At 40.7% G+C, this 20102-nt stretch overlaps 1 protein-coding gene across 1 annotated transcript in view; it reads right to left on the bottom strand.

The window, feature by feature from the left end:
- The window catches only part of LOC118406802 (vasopressin V2 receptor-like), a 34928-nt gene extending 22879 nt beyond the window's left edge, over positions 1–12049 (bottom strand). The window contains exon 1 of the mRNA XM_035807142.1: positions 11904–12049. The gene's annotated coding sequence lies outside the window, so the exon portion shown is untranslated. The remainder of the gene's footprint in view (positions 1–11903) is intronic.
- Positions 12050–20102: the final 8053 nt, after the last annotated feature.

Genomic DNA, 20102 nt, shown 5'->3' with positions numbered 1-20102 from the left:
ATGGAGGGTAAGTTCAGCGAATCCCAGATTCATTAATATAGAACGCTCAACAAGTTCACTCGTACGGGGAGCTAAATCAAACATAGGGTATTTGTTATAATCAAATTGTAGACTAAGTTCACGGCGTTTATCTAGTATTCCAGGAACCAAGGAATGGCCTGCTCGCTAGCTGAGTCTTATGCCAGAGTTTCTGCTTCTTGGTGACCTTGGATTATGTACCTCAAGGACACAAACATGGCGTCCATCATCAGCGAATCCTAGCTTCATTCATATAAAATGAGCTACAAGCACACCCGATCAGAAAGCTTGCTCAAACATAGAGTATGGGTTATTATTAAATTATAGACTTAGTTCAGTGCCTTCGTTTGGTATTCTTTGACCCATGAAATGGTCTACTCGCTAGCAGCATCTTACGCTGGGGCTTCAGGTTCCAGAGTTCTACTGCTGGCCCTTGGGTCACGCACACCAAGGACAAAAGATATGGAGGGCAAGATCAGAGAGTCACAGATTCATTAATATAGAACGCTCAACAAGGCCACTCGTACGAAGAGCTGAAAAAACATAGGGTACGGGTTATAATTAAATTGTAGACTTAGTTCACGGCGTTTATCTGTTATTCCCTGACCAATGAAATGGTCTACTCACTAGTGGAGTCTTGTGCCAGAGTTTGAGGTCACAGGGTTCAGTTTCTAATATTGGGTTACACATCAAGGCCACAAACATGGCGAACCATGAAATGGCGTGCTAGCTAGCAGAGCCTTACGCCAGAGTTTCAGGTCCAGGGGTCACAAGGACACAAACATGGCGGTCATCATCATCGAATCCCGGCTTCATTTATATGGAATGATCAACACGTACACTTAGTGTCAGACCTAGGGCATGGGTTATAATTAAATCGTACTTAGTTCACGGCGTTCAGGTCTGTTATTCACTAAGCCATGAAATGGCACGCTTGCTAGCAGAGTCTTACACCAAAGTTTCAGGTCCAGGTGTCTTGCTCTATGTGACCTTGGATTACCAACATCAAGGACACAAACATGGCTGCCACAATCAGCGAATCCCAACTTCATTCATATAGAACGATCGTGCCAGAGAGCTCTAAATAGGGCATTGGTTATAATTAAATTGACTAAGAGCAAGGAGTTCGTATGGTATACATGATCATTGGACTATGAAATGGCGTGCTCGCTAGCTATGAGAGTCTTACGCCAGAGTTTCAGGCCCCAAGGTTCTTGCTACTGGTGCCCTTGGATTACGCACCTTACGGTGAATCGATTAGACGTTGCCCGCTGTGGTTTCCCAGTCTATTAGTCTCCTACAGCTGTTTTCATCCAATTTCCCTTATCAGTCGGCAGATGCAAAAAACTGTAAGGGTTCGTGTTTTCTTTAACTAAAAGTTTAAAGGCGACTGGCTATATCTTGCAATTGTTGTTAATTTAATGTTACGATCAACGTTACGTAAATTGATTTTTACTTGACAAGTGTGTGTGTATGTGCGTGTGTGTGTTTGTGTGTCTGCCTGTGCACATTGCGTGTGTGTATGCTTGTCCTGTCTGTGTGCATGTGTCTCTCTTCGTGTATGTCTGTGAGTGCATGAGTGCGTGAGCTAGAGTATGTATGTGTCCGTGTGTGTGTGTCCTTTGTATGTCATCGTTTGCTTCTGTATCGTACATCGGAGACGCTACAAAAGAGTCAAAATTGTGTTCGTATACATGTCAGTCACTGGAGGTGGCCAGTAGTGGTGGCTGAGGAGTTTGGGGGTGTTTTTGGTGTTCTAGAAATAGCATTTTGATTTACGAATGCACCTTAAATTTTCCAGGAAGTATCTTATCACATAAACGTCGTTTATGCAAATAAGTATGACACCATGATGATGTCATCAACAGTTATAAGGTCACGGCCATTAAAAAAAGCTAAAATACTCACTTTGGCTTATAATTCGATGATACTTAACAGAAATGTGAAGTGATTGAAAAGATCTACGTGCAGTTTTTATCATATTTTTCAATACTTAGATTTTAATGGTTTTTTACCAAAATAGCTCGCCCACGTATAACCATGTGAAGAGCCCCAAGGTGCACTCAGCTGCGCAACTCCGGAAATCTGGTCCCTCCCCTCGATTGAAATGGCAAACAGTGTAAGATGTATACTCTGTCCAAAACTCTCAACAGAGCGTTCATTCGTTCAGGCTTTAAAACGCTCATGAAATACACATAAAGGCTGGGACATCGACGGCTAAGTTAGCACTCCCAAAATTGTCACATACATCGATAGAGACACATTAGAATACAAAACGTGCTTCCATTTCACTATGTACTTATCATGTACGATGAATACATGGTCTGAGAGGTATTGATTTTGGAAGGAGTTTCTACGTGAGTTCAGCCTTCCCTCGCCCAAACCAAATCAGGTATAGATGAAGATAGATTGGAGCGCTTATTTGCAAGCTTAATTTGGAGCTTTGGTAAATGAGTACCGCTTAGAACGTGGGCTACGAAACAGCTGTGGACTGCTTTTTACGTTTTTACGTGGAGCAATGCCAAGTACTGTTATTATACAGGTGCAATGACCAAGTGCTTGCCTCACATTATGCATATGATTGGCCGTGAGTTTGATCAATCTTTAAATCTTGCATTCGACGACAGGACAAGGTAGGGCAGTATTTTGAGCCGCTAACATTTAATTTTCAAACTGCAGGAGCGTTTTTGTTAAGACACTTCGAAGAGAATAACTGAAGAAAGGAGCGACGGATTTTCATTATTTTAGGCATTCTGGTAGCTATTTAGTCAAAGATGTACAATATGATATTTGATTTGCGTAATCCATGCATAAATGGCAAAACCGCTGTGATAAATATTTGGAATTTTATACTTGTATCTTTAAGCATAAATTATGCAAACGTCCAAGTCATTTGCATGAAATATACAAAAGCTCTAAATGTTTCATGGTGGTACATTTATGAGGTCACCGAACTCTAGTTTTGATAAGGACAATGTGGCAGTACACTCAAATTAGTATCTTGTTTTAAGTGTACAACAAAAGGGCAGACGGAGGTAAAGCTTAAGATAGCCCCCATAACCTTCCTGAGGCCTTAAGGGTAGTGGGCTGTTATCCACTGCAGCTGTGTGACTTGACTTAAAACTGTGTCTACGGTACGGAAAGCGGGGCCTATTCCCCTCTTTCCATCGCCTTTTCCCTTACCAACTGAAGTAAGGTACCCAGTGTTAAACCTGGGTGGAGTGAGGAAAGTCGTTCAAAGTGCCTTTCCCAAGAGCACAAGATCGGCAGCATAACAGGAACCTCTGGGTTCTGGACCACATACCCTAAAGTTATGAGGTGATTTTGTTATGAGAAGAACAAAGAAAAGGTATTTTCCTAAGATACCTTCTGGAATTCTGATAACTCGATAGGCACTATTCATTATAGTACGCCATACACGTTTCTTCACCAGACTGGAAACGACCGTACTCAGTGACCGGCAACGGGAGGAAATTTCTGCCGCATCGCTTGGAAGGTTTGCATGATGGACTGTATGTACCGTTACGGTCATGTGAAGCTGCACTCACTGGAAAAAGAGTTTGTTTTATTCTAACATTTCATAGCAGCTTGAAGTATTGAGTCATACCCTGTGCGCTGGAAACGGTAATATAATGGGATCTCGTAGAACGCTACGTACCATGGTCTTACAACGTGGAAGGATGCAGCTGCTCATCTGTATCTGTGTCTGTATACCTTTCGGCATAACACGCCAGCTTCTGCATATTGCAGGTATAACCACCCTCCACCCTTCCATGTAACACACCAGCTTCTAGCTGTATCTGTCCATGTATCTATATAGCTGGTACAACTACCCTTGAGTGTAACTCAGCAACGTAATTCTGTATCTGTATCTGTATAGCCTGTATAACCCACAAAAGACACCACCTTCTGTATCTGTATCGATATAGCTGGCATATCCGTCCTTATGTGTAACACAGCAGCGTATTTGTATAGCCGCTATAACCACCTTTCGTCATAAAACACCAGCTTTTGTATCTGTATAGCCGGTATAACCAGCCTTTGGCACAACACACCGGTTTCTGTATCTGTCTCTGCATAGTCGGTATAACCGCCCTTCGGTGTGACACACCAGATTCTGTATCTGTATTTGTATAGACGACCGTTCGGTGCAACACAACAGCTCCTGTACCAGTATCCATATAGCAGTTTTCTGACCGGTATAACATACCAGCTTCTGTATCTGTATCTGTATCTGACATTTCTATCGCCGGTTTAACAGGCCCTTCGGTGTAACACACCAGTTTCCGTATCTGTATCTATATAGCCGGTATAACTATCCTTCTCAGTCACCAATGTGGTAATCTTGTAGAAGTTTACACCATAAGCGGGTATCCCTCTAAAGCTACGTAGACATCTTTAAGCACGATGTATCTTAAGATAAAACCTCTTAACAACGTTTGATACATGGAAGCCTCTTATCGCTTTGTCGTTTTGACGCAGTGCGTGTCTCTAAGTTCTGAGATATCAGATGATATAGTATTTGGTCGAGACAAGGAACGCTGTGAAACAACTGATAAAAAGTTTCGTGATAATTCTGACTGGGAAAGTGACAAATGCGTTTCGCCTTGCACGTGAGCACCAAAGATTGTAAGGCTGGTATCTCTCTGAAACTTTAAAACTGTTGGCGACGTCGCTGTGGCCGATAGATGCAACTGGAAAGCGCTCAAAGAATTTTATCGATAAAACGATTCCTTTTGCGCTTTGCATGGCCATTCAGTGGCCAAAAGACGATGATTGAACAACTCAGAAGCGCGGAGTCAAGGTCTCAGACTTACCAAAGAGGCACGTCACTGACAATGACATCATCTTCACACTAGCCAAACCGCATGTTTTCTTATCTTTTTTTTTGTTATACATGTACGTTTTGCATTGTATTCTCATTACAAAGTCAAGGGTACTACAAATTCTGTATAGGACACAGCGAAGCCGCTAACGTACAGCAGTCCCATAGCCTTATTTTTTAGTCAGTAGGAGCAATGGGTCGTTATCCACTGTGTATGGAGCCCATCCTTCTATTTCCGTCTTTTACCTCCCAACCCAAGTCAAGTGTTTACAGCTGGGTTCAGTTCCTTAGCGCCAAATTTATTTCTAGATATTGCACGACGTCCATAACTAGATATTTATATATATATATATATATACTTTACTCAAGACAATGGGGCCGTGTGGCATAACGGCTTGACCCATAACCCAGAGGTCCTGGGTTAAATTTCGTTGATATACCACCGATACTGTGCCCTCAGAAATACACTTTATGCATTTTTTCTCCCTTCACTCATGTATAAATGAATAACCAGGTTTGATAAGCCCTCTCTCAGATAGGAAATGGGGGGTCCCGTGTTTGAGAAGAACTACACCTTTAACAGGCGCGTTAAAGAACCCACCACACTTATCGAAAAGAGTAGGCGTAATTTTTCCCTACTATGAGTTGTTCAAGACTTACGGTCCTAAGAACGCTCCTGGGGAAATTACTGTCGTATTTAGGTCACCTGAGTTAGCGCCGAATTGCATCAACTCCGAAACCTTGCGATTTGGCCACGCGAACTCTTATTACAAAATATAAGAAGAAGTTGCCTGTACATGTGCGCGCGCAGATGCTTAGGGGTGGCGCCCATCTCCATTTCTGTAGCCCTTGGGCCACATATTTGTGTAAGCCACTACAGCCGGGGGCTGGTCCGCTGGTAGCGATGTGTGTTTAACTCCCATACTCTTCTTCATTAATGCTGAGTGATAAGCAGAGAAAGCATGTACCATTTTTAAAGTCTTTGGCATGGCTCGGACGGGGATCGAACTCACGACCTACCGAATGCAAAGCGAACACTCTACCCACTCTGCCATTGCAAAGCTCTTATACGTTTGTTGGAAGTTAATGCAGTCCCTGGATACGAAGAGAGAATAGTCTCCCTCCCAAGGAAAAGCTGTGAAACTACTGATAAAATGCTGCATTGTGATAATCTTAAGTTGGAAAGTGATGAATGTGTTTCGCCGTGTAGGCGGGCACCAGAGGTTGTAACAGTCCTGCAAATGACTGATGAAGTTATTAGTGCCCGTGAACTATACCTTGGTACCTACATTTTTCACTTCAAAGTCTTGTTTCGCCGGTCGAGTCAGAAAAACACTTTTTAAAATGGTGTAAATGTAAACTTTGATGACAAATGTTTTTCCAACGGGTGGGTGGTACCGACTTCATATGAACTTTCACCCAGCAATGACGTCACAAGTCTTGGTACAGACATTCTTCACTTTGAAATTTTGTTTCAGCGATGCTGATTCAGAAAAAAAAACACTTTTTAAAATGGCGTAAAAGTAAACAAAAATGATAGTTTGTTTTTTAAATGACACGTTTCCTTAGCCTAGACAGGAGGGCGGTACCGACTTCAGGCGAACTTTGACCTATTACTGACGTCATATGTGCACTATTGCTGACAGCAGGAAAAGAATTAGTTCATTACAGGATCAAAACAGAGGCCATAAACGTGTACGAGAAAGAAAATGGAAATCGTGACTTTTTAGATTCCCGGAGACGTTAACCTTGGATTTGACGGGAACTTCTTTCGATTGTAACATGCTATCTTAGACATACATTCACAAGATGGTGATATCTTATTAACAATTTTGACGGAAGGTAAATAATGCGTTCATTATAAGAGGCCGTGAACGTGACAGAGGAAGAAAATGGAAATCGTGACATTTAGATTCCAGGGAACGCTAACCTTGGATTTTCCCGGAACTTGGGATTTCCACCCCGTGTCGAAACTGATTGGTGTAAAGTGACACGCCATTCGTCAAGCGGCAGAACGTATTTTCCTTTTAAAAACATGGACTTGATCTTGCTCAAAATGAACGCCAAGTTTGTGGATACGCAACACAACTCAAACCTACTCAAGAAGACAACTGATAGGACTGATAAAACGTGGTTTATATGGAGAAGTAGTCACTATAGACAGGATTCATGATGCTGGTATCAATGAGAAAATTATTCAAGGGACCACCAAGTGACGTGAGAAAGCAAGTTTGTGGAAACGCAGTACAGCTCAAAACTGCCCAAGACGACCACACAGGGACTGAAAGAATCTGGTCTATTTGGACAGGCGGTCATTATAGAAAGGATTACTTTATTAGGGGAGTGAAAGAGGCCATCTACATCAGAGCCCACCAACCTTTCCTTTAACCGAGACGGGGGCCGATGCCGACTTGCAACCACCTTTGACCCTTTTCTGACGTCATACTTCCGTTCTGGATGTGTGACATAGGCTTTGGGTCATTTCAGCTTGATAAGGATCAGAGGACTGATCGAAAGCTTGTTGGTAAGCGCTTTATTTTTGTGTACGGAGGTAGAGTTTAAAATTCAACAAAATATACAGGTACAGTTTTTGTATACAGTGTATTCCAAAACGTGCTTTCTATCGTGAGCAATAGCTAGCTTGCAGTTTTGGAATGTATCAATACATCATACATGTATATCAGTGTTTCAGAGTGATCCAACACCACGCAGAGGATCACAAAGAGCACGCTCTAGCATGCACAAATAATCCAGAACGTGCTATAAAGGGACATATTTTGAAATTGGTTACATTTTGGAACCAGTGAGTTCGAGTTGCCGAGTGACTAGGCTTAACCTCAACCACCAGGCCTTATCTCACTGCACTTGGGGCATCGGTGCGACACTGCAGGATTCGAAAGATTAATCAACGAATTTCAGAGATAAAGAACGAATTTTTCTTACGTTTTATGCATTTTGTTGTCTTCTAAGTTATACTTTTACGCAATATCTAAATTATAAAAACCGCACAAATAACAAGACAGTGCCGCAGAGAACGAACGAACTTGGTGCCCCAAGTGCAGTGAGAGTCCAACTTCAGTACGAAAAACTCCATCGTAAGGAGTCTACTTGAAAAGTATCATTTATAAAGAAATGTCCACCTTTGAATGATAAATACTATTCACTTCAGGCAAATCACAAATACTTCCCACTTCAGGCCGACGTGGGGCAGATAAGAACAGATCATCGAGGTTGACTCGAAGAACGTCAATCAATATCAAAAGCCCGTAAGCGAGTTCCTAATTATAACACCTGAGAGATAGCGCGTAGCGTGCGTGAATGCCAAGGTCTTGGATTCGACATACTTCTTTTACCAAGTGTGCAAGACAAGTAGATCCAGAGAAACAGTAGTGTATTCCATAATGTACAGGGACACATTGGGTGGGATATGTTTTGGAATGAGCGAGGAGGTTCCTCCTTGGAATGAGATATCGTATTTTGAAAATGCTGCAAGTTATTGCCAACGGTAGACGCAGACGTTATTTGAGGTGAATACAGTTAAAAAGGAAAAAGATCCCCAGATAGAGAAAGATGGTGGTTCACAGTATACAGTTCTCGGAAGAATGCTCAACTATAGGCGAGATACAATTTTGTATTGACAATGACAACAGGAACAATAGCATATGGGGAAATTAGAAGAATACATAAAAGCTTTGAATTTTTCGATTCGAGATGTGTTCAGGATTGACAAAGAAGGGATGCGTATTGATACATTGCAACGAGCTGGGGATGCGTATTTTGTAAAGTAAGTGTACTTTGGAAAATTTGGAAACACAACAAGTCTCGAGGTAGTACCAATGCCAGCCGCTAGGCGCAAAAAAATGCATCGCGGGATTGTAAGAAACGAAACCAATAATGTATATTTGATCTTTGAACCCGAAATGCTATTTTCATCAGTTGCATTGTGCCTATCTCGTAGGTAAGCACAGATCACATAAGTTGCTGGAGAAACGTAAATCAATATAAAGCCCGCAGGCGAGTTTTTAACGCCTGTGAGATAACGCTAAGCGTGGATGCCAAGATACGCTTTCTTTGACAAGTTGATAAATAGACTCAGAAAGAAACCCTTGAGTACCACTACCATCGTCCACAACTAAATAGAAATCAACCCTGTAGGCAAGAATATAGAAGCGAAGAATATACAAGATCATACAAGATCAAAATAGGCCTGCAATTGAATCGATGACCTATCTTTCAGGAAACACTACCAGTTTTACACCCCCGCTACCTGACGCCTACCACTTTTTGCTGAAATGTTTGAGTAACCTTTGTCCTGCACAAGTGTCAACATTGTGAAGACGACATGCCACATTTGACAAGTTGACAATTAGAAAAGAACTAGACTCAGAGGAATCTTCCAGTAGCACAATCCTCTGCAAATATTAGTATGAGAAAACTTTCTTTAAAATGCTACACCCCCCACGTACCCCCCACCCCCTTTATCCGGCAGTCCACCGGGAAAAATATTAGGCTTGGGAGCCCGGCCGGGGCTACATCCCCTAATGGTTCAGCGGCATAGCTGAAAAATTGTTTTAAAGCACTAAATTCGGCAAACATGCAGTTGAATGTATACTAAACGACAAGAGCTATGGAGGCATCTCAAGTTCTGCCCAGGATTGTGTTATGACACTTTTTTTGGCATTTTAGACCAAAAATTTATATTTTGTGCTTCTGTGCCCAGGCTTTAATCACAATGACCTGGAATTTGGCATGAAGGTATCTATAATACACGATTACAGGAATTCGTTCGCGCTTTTACACCCACCAATTCAAAATGGTTAATATTGGGATTTTATGGCCATATAATGTTCGCTGGTGCAAATGGGTCAGTAGCATGGCGGACAAAGAAACCCACAAACGCTACGCCGAGCAACATGCCAACCACGCCGTCAGTGAAACGATTTTTCAAGCAAGTTCAAACAAATGTCCGACGCTTACTCTTGAATAAACGCTGCTTCTGCAAAATTCCATGGCGTGACTCTATTGCGAAACGCTTGAACAACTACGCCAGTACTTTATGTATGTATGGGTTCGCCGGACGCCATTACAAACTCCGCTATTGCGGTTGCTTATCTAGCCGTGACTGGCACCAATTTTGCGGCCGTTTCAAAGCCATCAGCCTCCGCCACATATCTTTGTAATCTCCCCTGTAGGTGTCTTGACACGGCCTTATCCACTACTTAGCAATGACAAATAGCTTGGCGTTTCGATGGAAAAGATTTTCCCACCAGCGCTTGGGCATTTTACTACCACCGGAACCTAAATTATTCAATAAAAGCCGTGAAAACGGATGAAATGTAGTCAGTCATGTGTATTGGCTTGTCTTGTTGTTGTTTGTTCACGGTTGTGTAAATATTTCAGAGTTGCCAAATAAAACGGGAGAAAGTGGTGGAACGGGATACTTGAAGAATTATCAACCACTGAGCACTCGTATGTTATCCACAGTATCCAGTTTTATGAAGATTTTACTTGCCTAGAACATTTTTCTTTGTAACATTTGGCGTTTGAAAGATTTGACATTCAAAAGACAATTTCTGTTTATACTATCCTCTTCGACTTCTAACAGAACTTGGTATATATACAAGTTCATGTTTAACTTTTTCAAAGCATTTAGTTTGATAAAGTTGGTATCTCACTGTACTTGAGGTACCGGTGCGACACGGCGGGGTTTGAAAGATTAGAAAGTACGAATTTCAGAGATAAAGAACAAATTTTCTTACGTTTTGTGTATTTTATTGTCTTTTAGGCCATACTTATACGTATTACACAATACTCAAATCATAAAATATCGAAAACAACGGTACCGCAGTGAACGAACTCCGCAGTGCCGGAAAGGTGCCCCAAGTGCAGTGAGATACCACCTTAAGATGGATCGATTATTTGTACATGAATGATAATATATTTGGGTCAATTAAAAGTATCCAAAATTACTCAACATCATATAAAAGTCGTCACCATCTTATAAATGTATTTGTACGATCAAGAAACGTGACTGAAATACAATGTGGACGGTTATAAGAGTGCAACGACCTCTAAGTCATTGACTCTGACCAAAAAATCACAACAGAAAATACAACAGATGGTACTAATGATATAACATAGCACATGGTTTTACTGTCAGTCTTTTATGTTTGGAAAGGATTTAGTTTAAATTGAGCGGCAAATTTAATTGGCACCCTGGTGTAAATATGAACATCTTTGATTCGTTCGTACTTATATTTTATGTAATTAAACCTCTAGTAACTAGACTTTGGGCATAAGTATGCAAATGAAAGATTTGCATAGTTATCAACAAAATCTAGATGTTGCTATGAGGATAGGGGCAAAGAAATAGATGTTGTTTGCCGTAGAATGCATGAGAATAAATGGATTTGTTTACAGAATTTTGGTCTATTTTTGTCTTTGTTTACTACTGTTCAGCTATCATGATAAACAGTAGGGGGACTGCTTAAAAGCAATTTCATCGACTGCCATCCCGACTTCTTGAATAGTCTAGTCCGATATCTAAACAAATAGATACCGAAGATTTTGAGATGAGCCCCGCAATGTCATTTCTAGTGGCCTTTGAACGTTATTTTGAATGGTGCGTCCAAGGACCTTATATGGGAGATGCGCGTATCAGATTACACCGTGCTCTAACGTTATCAATTCCCCTTTACTATGTGACCCCGTGTTCCGAACCAAGGGAGAATACAAACATGGAAATGCAGATCAGTCCGGAAAATATGTCATAAAATGTACACATGGGAACTTCATATCCAAACGGTGACAGATAAACTAAATGAAACACACATTCGTCAGTACAAATGGCGATAAATTGAAAACCAACGTGCTGGAAAATCACAAATATTCTCTTGAGAGTAAAACCGTGTTTCAGGGCGATCAACATGACCCTGAACTTCTATAAGCCATGCCATTAGGTATCCGATATAAAAAAACTTCATATCAACAGAAGCGTGTTATATGAGGAATATTAATGTGGTAAATTTGTTACAGCATTTATGATAAAGGTAAAGCTTACCGGTAAAAAGTGTCAAGAGGATCGCCTGACGAAACCCGCGGTCCGTGTTATTGACAGCCACGCAGACGACAGTCAGGGTCCGTGTGATTGACAGTCACGCAGAAGACAATTGTGTACTAGATCGTCTGACAGAAACCGCACGAAGCCAGCGATTTTCTGTCAAATAGTCTGGAAGAAATAAGAGTCAAGGTTTCAGTCGCATCATCTGACAGAATTGCTCTTACATTTTTCAGTCAATCGTCTGACAAAAGCCGAAGCCCATATTTTTCAGTTGAATTGTCTGACAGAAAGGATGCCCGCCTTTTTCAGTCAAATCGTCTGACGGAGAGCTCAGCAGCCCGCGCTTTTCAGTCAAATCGTTGGTAGAAATCGAATCCTACGTTTTTTAGTCAACTTGTCTGACAAAAATTACGTATACGGTCTACGTTTTTTCTCACTCAAATCGTCTGACAGAAAGCACAGTCCACGTTTTTCAGTCAAGTCGTTTGACAAATTGCAGCCCGCGTTTTTCAGTCAAATTTTCTGACAGAAATCACGTGCATGGCCCACGTTGTTCAGTCAAATCTTCAGACAGAAATGACGGCCCACGTTTTCTTCAGCCAAATCGTCTGACAGAAATCACAGCCCAATTCTTCAGTCAAATCGTCTGTCAAAGATACTCGTCCACGCTTTCCCACCAGATCGTAACATGACAGAAAACGCACGCGAACCGTCTTTCTTTCGCAAATCGTCTGAAAAAAAATCGCAACCTACGTTTTCAGTCAAATAGTCTGACAGAAATCTTAGCACTCCAAGTCTTACCGCCAGATCGTCTGACGGAAACCACAGCCCGCGTTTTTCAGTCAGCAGACGACAGTTGTAAAACAGCTACTGTCTCTCTCGTCCACGATTTCTATTTTGGCATCGCCTTTTATGAATATCATGAATCATGATCGAGCGCTGAGATTACGTGAGACCACGGAGGTCAGTCCTGGTGCTTATGGCTTTCCCGCAGCGCTCAATGTCAATCTCAACAGAGGCACGCTGCCCAACTCTTATATCCACCCACACAGGTTATTTCTCTGTACTTCATTTGCAAATTGAAACTAAATCATCAATACAATAAGATAACGTACGTCGCAAACATTATAACGTTATTATATTGTAGTTCAATATGTATAAACTTTATGGTAAGCTGTGGTGGCATTGTTGTTTGGCATACGATGTACGATTTTAAAGTTCCTTTAGCCTTCCTTCATTCCTTCCTCTCTCCACCCCTTCCTTCATTCTTTTTCTCCCTTCCTTCTTTCCTTCCTTCCTTCCTTCTTTCATTTTTCTTCGTCCCTTCCTTCTCTCCTTCCTTGCGACTTACTCCCTTTCATTCCTCTCTCCTTCTTCCCTCCTTCCTTTCATCCGTCCATCCATCAATCCATCCATCCATTAGCTATAGTCAATCCTCTCTCCCCCCTTTCTTTTTTCCTTCGTTAAGTTTTCCTACAGAAATCTCATTGGATGCCCTAACGTTTCAATTCTATAATTCTGTTATAGATGCGACGAGTAAAATGTAAAGCGGGTGTCTCACTGGACTGCAATACTTTAACGAGATACTCTCTTCACGAATACACAAACACTAATGACTACCCAATAATTAGTACAAACCAGATGACTGTACGAATGAAGCAGGAAGCTTCTATTGTTCTTTCATGAATCCATGCTTTGTCTATCGTCTGCAAGTCAAAATTCCCAGATGTCGCAGTGTTCAAGTCAAAAGCGCAGAACCTCAAATTAATGCCTTTTATGCCATTGTCTATCACCTACAACTTGCCAAATTCCCACTTGTTCCAATGTTTAAATCAAAAGTGTAGAACACAGCTGCCTTTTCCCTTCAAATTGATCTACAGGGACCGAAAGAGTACTCTAACATGTTCCGTGTGGACTAATTGACAGATGTGACACGTGAAAAGGGAACATTTCCCCCTTGTATGTTGTCAACAATAATTACACCTCGTGGGAAAAAGTTGACCTATTTTGGACCATTGGAGCCATTGCTAGGAAGTTATCATTAACGTTTAAAAAGCCCTGAAATTTCTTATGTGAGGATTTCATTACCTTTGCCAAAAAGGTTATGTTTTCTGTGTGTTTGTCTGTCTGTGTATGCGTGTATCTGACCAGCATAAGTCGAGAAGCCTTAGATGGATTCTAATAATATCTAGTAGGTGGGTGGGCGGTGGTCCAAAAAATAAAGGTTAATTTCAATAATGGGCCCCCTAGTGACTTTCTCATGAACTGCAGTGGAATGTCCGGCATTGATATCTCGCTTATAATGTCTGGTATTTAACAATGAAAAAAATCGGTCAAGACAATTCAATAGATCTGATGTACATATATATATACATAACACGATAGGGCTAAATTTAAGTTTTACATGTGGCATAAAATGATGAGTCTTAAAACCGCAACCCAAAAGCTAATAGCATAAATTTGAAATTCCGACAAAAACGCAACGCACTATTTTTGCAAGGGGGCAAGAGTGACGAGACTCAGCTCACCTAAAAAGTTGTACGGCTTTTACTATCAAATCTATTATTGGGGCAATGTGGTATACACCCCCTATAGGGTACATTGACTGGCTACGCAAGCTACTATCAAAAGCTCTCCACATGTTTCAAGTGAGATCCACCTAAGAAAGATGGCTTATAAGAGTCCAGGGCTCTCAGACAAGGTCATAAGGTCATTCCTTAAGATGGACTCAGACTTGAAGGATATAGAAGGCTCTGTGAGATATCTAGCATAACGGCAGTCTATGGGTGGACATTTCCATCTATAAACAGGAGGGGTTAGGGTTTGGGGCAGCAGACGTTTTTGATGTGGAGTTTTTTAAAATCTACACAGACGCCTTATTGACCTAACAAAAAGTTGTGCGGTCAACTACAAACTACAAAATTGAAATGCAATTGAAATGCTAGACGGTGATAGCAAGTTTACAGTATTCTGTTACACAAAATTTAATCTTTAGGCATATCTTAAAGTATTAGTAAAGATCGTGATCGTTTATCAAGGAAGAAAAACGAAGTCTTTACGCATGGTTCAAGATATGCTTAAAACGTGCAGAGATCACCAAGAGAGATTTGAGTGTCTGACATAGACACCCCAAATTTCTATATAAATTTCTATGTGGCCTAAATGTGGCTTCTATGTGACTTATCTTCTATGCGACCTCTATGTGACTTGTATGTGACTTTTATGTGAATTTGACGTGACTTCTTTGTGATTTTCATCAAAGACATAATTCTAATGGTCTGAAACATAACAACATAATTTGGATGCAACACAACTGCCGATGAACTCAGTTCTAAACCTGTCATGTCACTGATCTTGTGCCCTTGGAAAAGGCACTTCACACGACTTTCCTCACCTCACTCAGGTGAAAATGAGTACTTAGCTTCGGCTACGGCCGTCCCTCAGATAGGTGTTTTTGGGAGAGCTACACTACGGGTACGCAAAAGAACCCGTTACACTTATTGAAAAGAGTAGGGGTCCTCCTGGTGTGAGTGGATCAAACCACTGTTCCGGCTGAATGGGGCAGGAAATTTCCCGAGCAGCCTTCGTAACCCCTGCTTCACCTAATGAGTTAGTAAGTCGAACTTGCCGAAGCTCGATTGTTAAGGTAGAGATGTTGCCACAGCGAGCGTAGTTCAGTGCCTGGAAGTGGTCAATGGCCTTGCACTGAGCAAACTCGTTAAAAAAAACTAGCCATTTGCTGTATAGTGCTTGCACAGAGGTATAAAGCAAGAGCTATAGAAACGATGGCTCGAGCTCCTATACACCAAACGTTTGATATCTATTTTACACCGAACATGGAAATATAGCAATTAAATTCGCCTGCGTTATGACTACTATACAGCAATGAAAAAGCACAAGGGATGGTTTCAAAAAGGCCGATGTCCTTTCGTGTAGGATGAAGTAGTATACATCATTGAGCTTCTGCCACTGGGCCCATGGGGTCACAGAGCTTGTATCATAGCGCCTGATCAAAAAACAATTGGTTGGTGAGTTCTTTCAAAAGGTCGCAATTTTCATTCTACGGATCAAAGATCGGTATCCGCTACATGAAATAAACATTGAATGAAAGTGTATGAAAGAAAGTGTATGAATGAAAAGGAACGCGGTTTTACTTTACCAAACACCCAGGAGACGTAGTCAACAAACAAAGATGTTTACCTCTCTTTATGTTTGTACAAAATGATCTTATACATTCGATAAATAAATTCAATCACATTCAAGGAGGATATACTCCTTACTGTGTAGAAATAGCACTCTCTAAGCAGAGGTTCAGCTCCGGTCGTTTTTAAGTGTTTTCATGCCTTTTTGTTCGGCTTTCTATTTTATAGCGTTTTCTTTATGTCTGCCGGCAAAAGCACCTAAAACGCGTCTGCTTGGAGAGTATACAAATAGAATACATTAGACATTAGGATGGGAAGTATAAACGATATGTTAAAATCATGCTGATTTAGTAATACACCTGTACGTAAGTTAATCCATTTTTATATTTGTATGAATACATTTGTATGTAAGACCTTACGAATATTGCTGTGCATATGTCAATTTTTGTTACAACCAGGTCTAGCAAATATGTTGTATCTCCTACTGCAGTCCTGAAAAACGGTAGGGCCAATAAGAATTCTCTTTTTCTTTTCATTTTTTCCAGATTTTGAAAGAAGTGATTAAAAATATGGTTGAACAATACATATAAACATGGAAAAAATCAAATGCTTTCAGAACACTGGTATTTTCAACGCCATATTGTAATTATTAAACATAACGAGCACAAATTTATTTAAACCGAGCAAAGACGTAGAATGTTAACTACACATTCAGGTTACACCAGTTCTAAGCCACAATATCAGTGTGCGGTACAGGAGGTATTCATGAGATTTTAACACTCAAATTGAAAATTTTATGTCTTACCAGCGGTCGACACAAAAAGTCTAGGGTCAGCAAGTTTTTACTATAGGGTCTGCCAAAAACACTAACATTTTTCCTGCTAATAGGCACGGCGTTGTAGCAGTGCTTGGGTCCTTTCCAGCAAGCAATTATTATCTGTCCTTTGCGTTTTGTGTCGTTTCACCTTGGCCTGCCCTACAACGAGAACCTGCTGGCTTTATGGATGGGACAAAATCCCCTACGCGACGTTGCTATGGCAACCTGTGGCGCGAAGATGAAGGGGAAAACCCCGTCGTCATGACAACGCTGGCGAGAGGAGGAACCCGCGGCGAGGGCTGATTATAACCTCACTTACGGTTGAACACAGGTTGGTCATCAATAGTAGAATGTCGTGAAAGCAATATTAAAGGAGTAATCCGCTCCAGAAGGGAGTGTTATTTTCCAGTTGATAACGTATCAATAAACATATAATCAGCCGACCTTTTGTGGAATTCCACTTGTGTTGAATACGCGATGTATGTTTTGTAAAACAATATGACACTCACTAAACCCATGCAGACCCTCCCAATGCATTCTCTATACGTATAGACACTTGGTCGTTCCTTGACAAAGACTGGTGTTTGACAATCGAAAATTTGGTCCAATTTTTGTGTTTGATATTACAGTTCAACTTTCATCGACAACAATGCATAGCTATTGATGCGAGTAAATTCATGTCATAAATTTCTTAATTGTAGATATAGATTAGAAGGTACAAACAAACAAACAGTTTCTGAGAAGTAATGTAGGTTTAGTTTACAAGTCTAAAATCAGGTCGTAAATTGCAAATAATAAGCAAACATAAAGGAAGACAAACAAATAAACAAACAAACGCAATGAGTAAACAAACCGACGGATTTACTAAGCATCAGTACCTTAGATGCTTAATAAATAAGAAGTAATATATGACAAGAATGAGCAAACAAGAATCGTCTTCACTTTTATACGCAACCGTGACTGTTTTATTTAAAATTCAAGTCTGATGTCAAACCAAGGAGCCCCTTGGTCAAGTAATACCCGCAGAGTGCACCCACATCGGGAAACGATAAAGGAAAGTGACAATATAATCCTTTAACAGCGTGCGACCCTCAACCCGATAGCAGGCATTGGAGCAATCTAAAAGCTCGGCCTGTCATATTTGAATACACACTTTCTCCAATGATGCGATATGGGAAAAGAAACATAAATGCTAGCACCATTTATCTAATGGCTGCACTCGCTTTTGCTAAAGCTATTTCATATTCAATGTTGAAGGAGTCAGAAATGTTGTTGGACTATCTCCACTTTTCAATGTGTTTGCAACCTGTATTGAGCTTTGAAATGTGACTTCCTATTCATGAGGGCTATGCAACGATCCCTTAAAAGAGACGGGTGGGGGGGGCGTTATAAACTACTCTATATTCAATGTTCAGGGTAGTCAGAAATATCGTAGGACTGTTTTTCCATCATTCACTGTTATTGCTACCTATACCAATGTATTGAATGTATTGAATCATAAAGTGTGATTTCTAAAAAAAGGACCATACAACGACCTTGTTTCCGAGACGGGGGACGCTACAAACTTCTAATGTTTTGACAAACGTATTTGGCTAAGCTCGCCCATATTCAACACTAGCGGTAGCCAGAAATGTTAATTGAAACCTCTGATATTGATTGTAATTGCCGCCTCGCCAATGCATTATAAACTATCCATCCATTAGCGTAGACGGGGGACACTATAGGCTTTCTTCAACTAATTATTAGTGGTTCGTGTGTCCTATCTGCCCAATTTGACGTCTAGTTGGTACTGCCTGAAACAGAATCCAAAATAATAAGGGAAAATCTATTTTATTCCCTTTTTTTAAACTTGGAAATGGAAAAATGAAGCTTCATATTTAACTAAAATGCAGCCGTCTTGGCTAGTTATCTGGAAATTGAAGACATCCGTTCACGACGTATTGAGTCATCTGACTCATGCAAGGATCGAATTATACAGCCGTGTTGGCTTGATTTACTCAGTTTGAAGGGGAAGATTTGAGTCATGTGACTCAAGCTTGGGAATCTGAGGCATATGACTCGTTCTATGGGATTTAGAGTCATATGACTCAAGCCTTGTCGTCAGAGTCACATGACTCAAGCCTTGTCTTCAGAGTCACATGACTCAAGCTTGGTTTCAAGAGTCATATGACTCAAGCTTGGTTTTAAGAGTCATATGACTCCAGCCTTGGAATCTGAGTCATATGACTCAAGCCTGGTATTCAGAGTCACACGACTCAAGCCTGGTATTTAGAGTCACATGACTCAAGTCTTGTATTTAGAGTCACATGACTCAAGCTTGGTTTTAAGAGTCATGTGACTCCAGCCTGAGAATCTGAGGCATGTTACTCAAGTGAAGGAGTATGAACATATGGGTCAGGTGACTTAACTTGGGATCAAGAGTTCTAAGTATAAGAACAGTAGTAAGTGCAATGATTCACATCACTTAAAATGAAAACGTATCAAATTTATTCCTAATTTTTGATACAGGGTACACATAGAGAGCGTGCACAATGGGTTTAACTTTTGCATAATGGATTTACGACATCTCCCAACTTGAGCGCTTTCGACTAGCTGAAGTAGATTTTGACCTCTCACCCCTGGAAAAAAGCCTATAATGCTTCAGCTACAGTTAAGAAAGACGATGATTTCCACCACAACCCTACAAATGCAGTGGGCACTTTCTTCCAAACAAAAGTGGTTATGTTTTACCCAAGTTGCATCCACATGCTTTAAATATATCTGTATAGTGTAACAAGGTAGACTCATCTCATAATGTAAGAAATGCCCATAAACTGTAACTTTGTTTTGTTTACAATAAATCTAATATAATTATAAAACATAAAGCAGCTAACAATACCAAGGAAAATGAGTTCCCAGTCGAGAAAGTCGATATGGCAAACATATCTTCAACAAGTTAAATTTTAAAAGAAAACTACAAAACCTCAAGCCCTATATCTATTAGTAAATTAACAATACGATCAATACAGGGGGCAAAAAGAAACATTGCAGGTACTAACTCAGGGTCTCCACAGAAGATCAAACACTAATCTACCCGAGATCTACCATAACTCCAAACTTTGTTTTAGTTCAGAATCCTTCTGCGTGCAGCCCTCGAAGTTGTTCTTGGAGCTGCAACATTTGTCCCTGATACCGTGATCTGTGAAAAAAATAGGAGTGCTGTCAACAATAAAATAAAGTTTAGTGCCAGTCGGTTTATAT

Source organism: Branchiostoma floridae, chromosome 19, assembly GCF_000003815.2.
Source record: "Branchiostoma floridae strain S238N-H82 chromosome 19, Bfl_VNyyK, whole genome shotgun sequence".
Classification (NCBI taxonomy): Eukaryota; Metazoa; Chordata; class Leptocardii; order Amphioxiformes; family Branchiostomatidae; genus Branchiostoma; species Branchiostoma floridae.
This window is presented reverse-complemented; position numbering and strand designations above follow the sequence as displayed.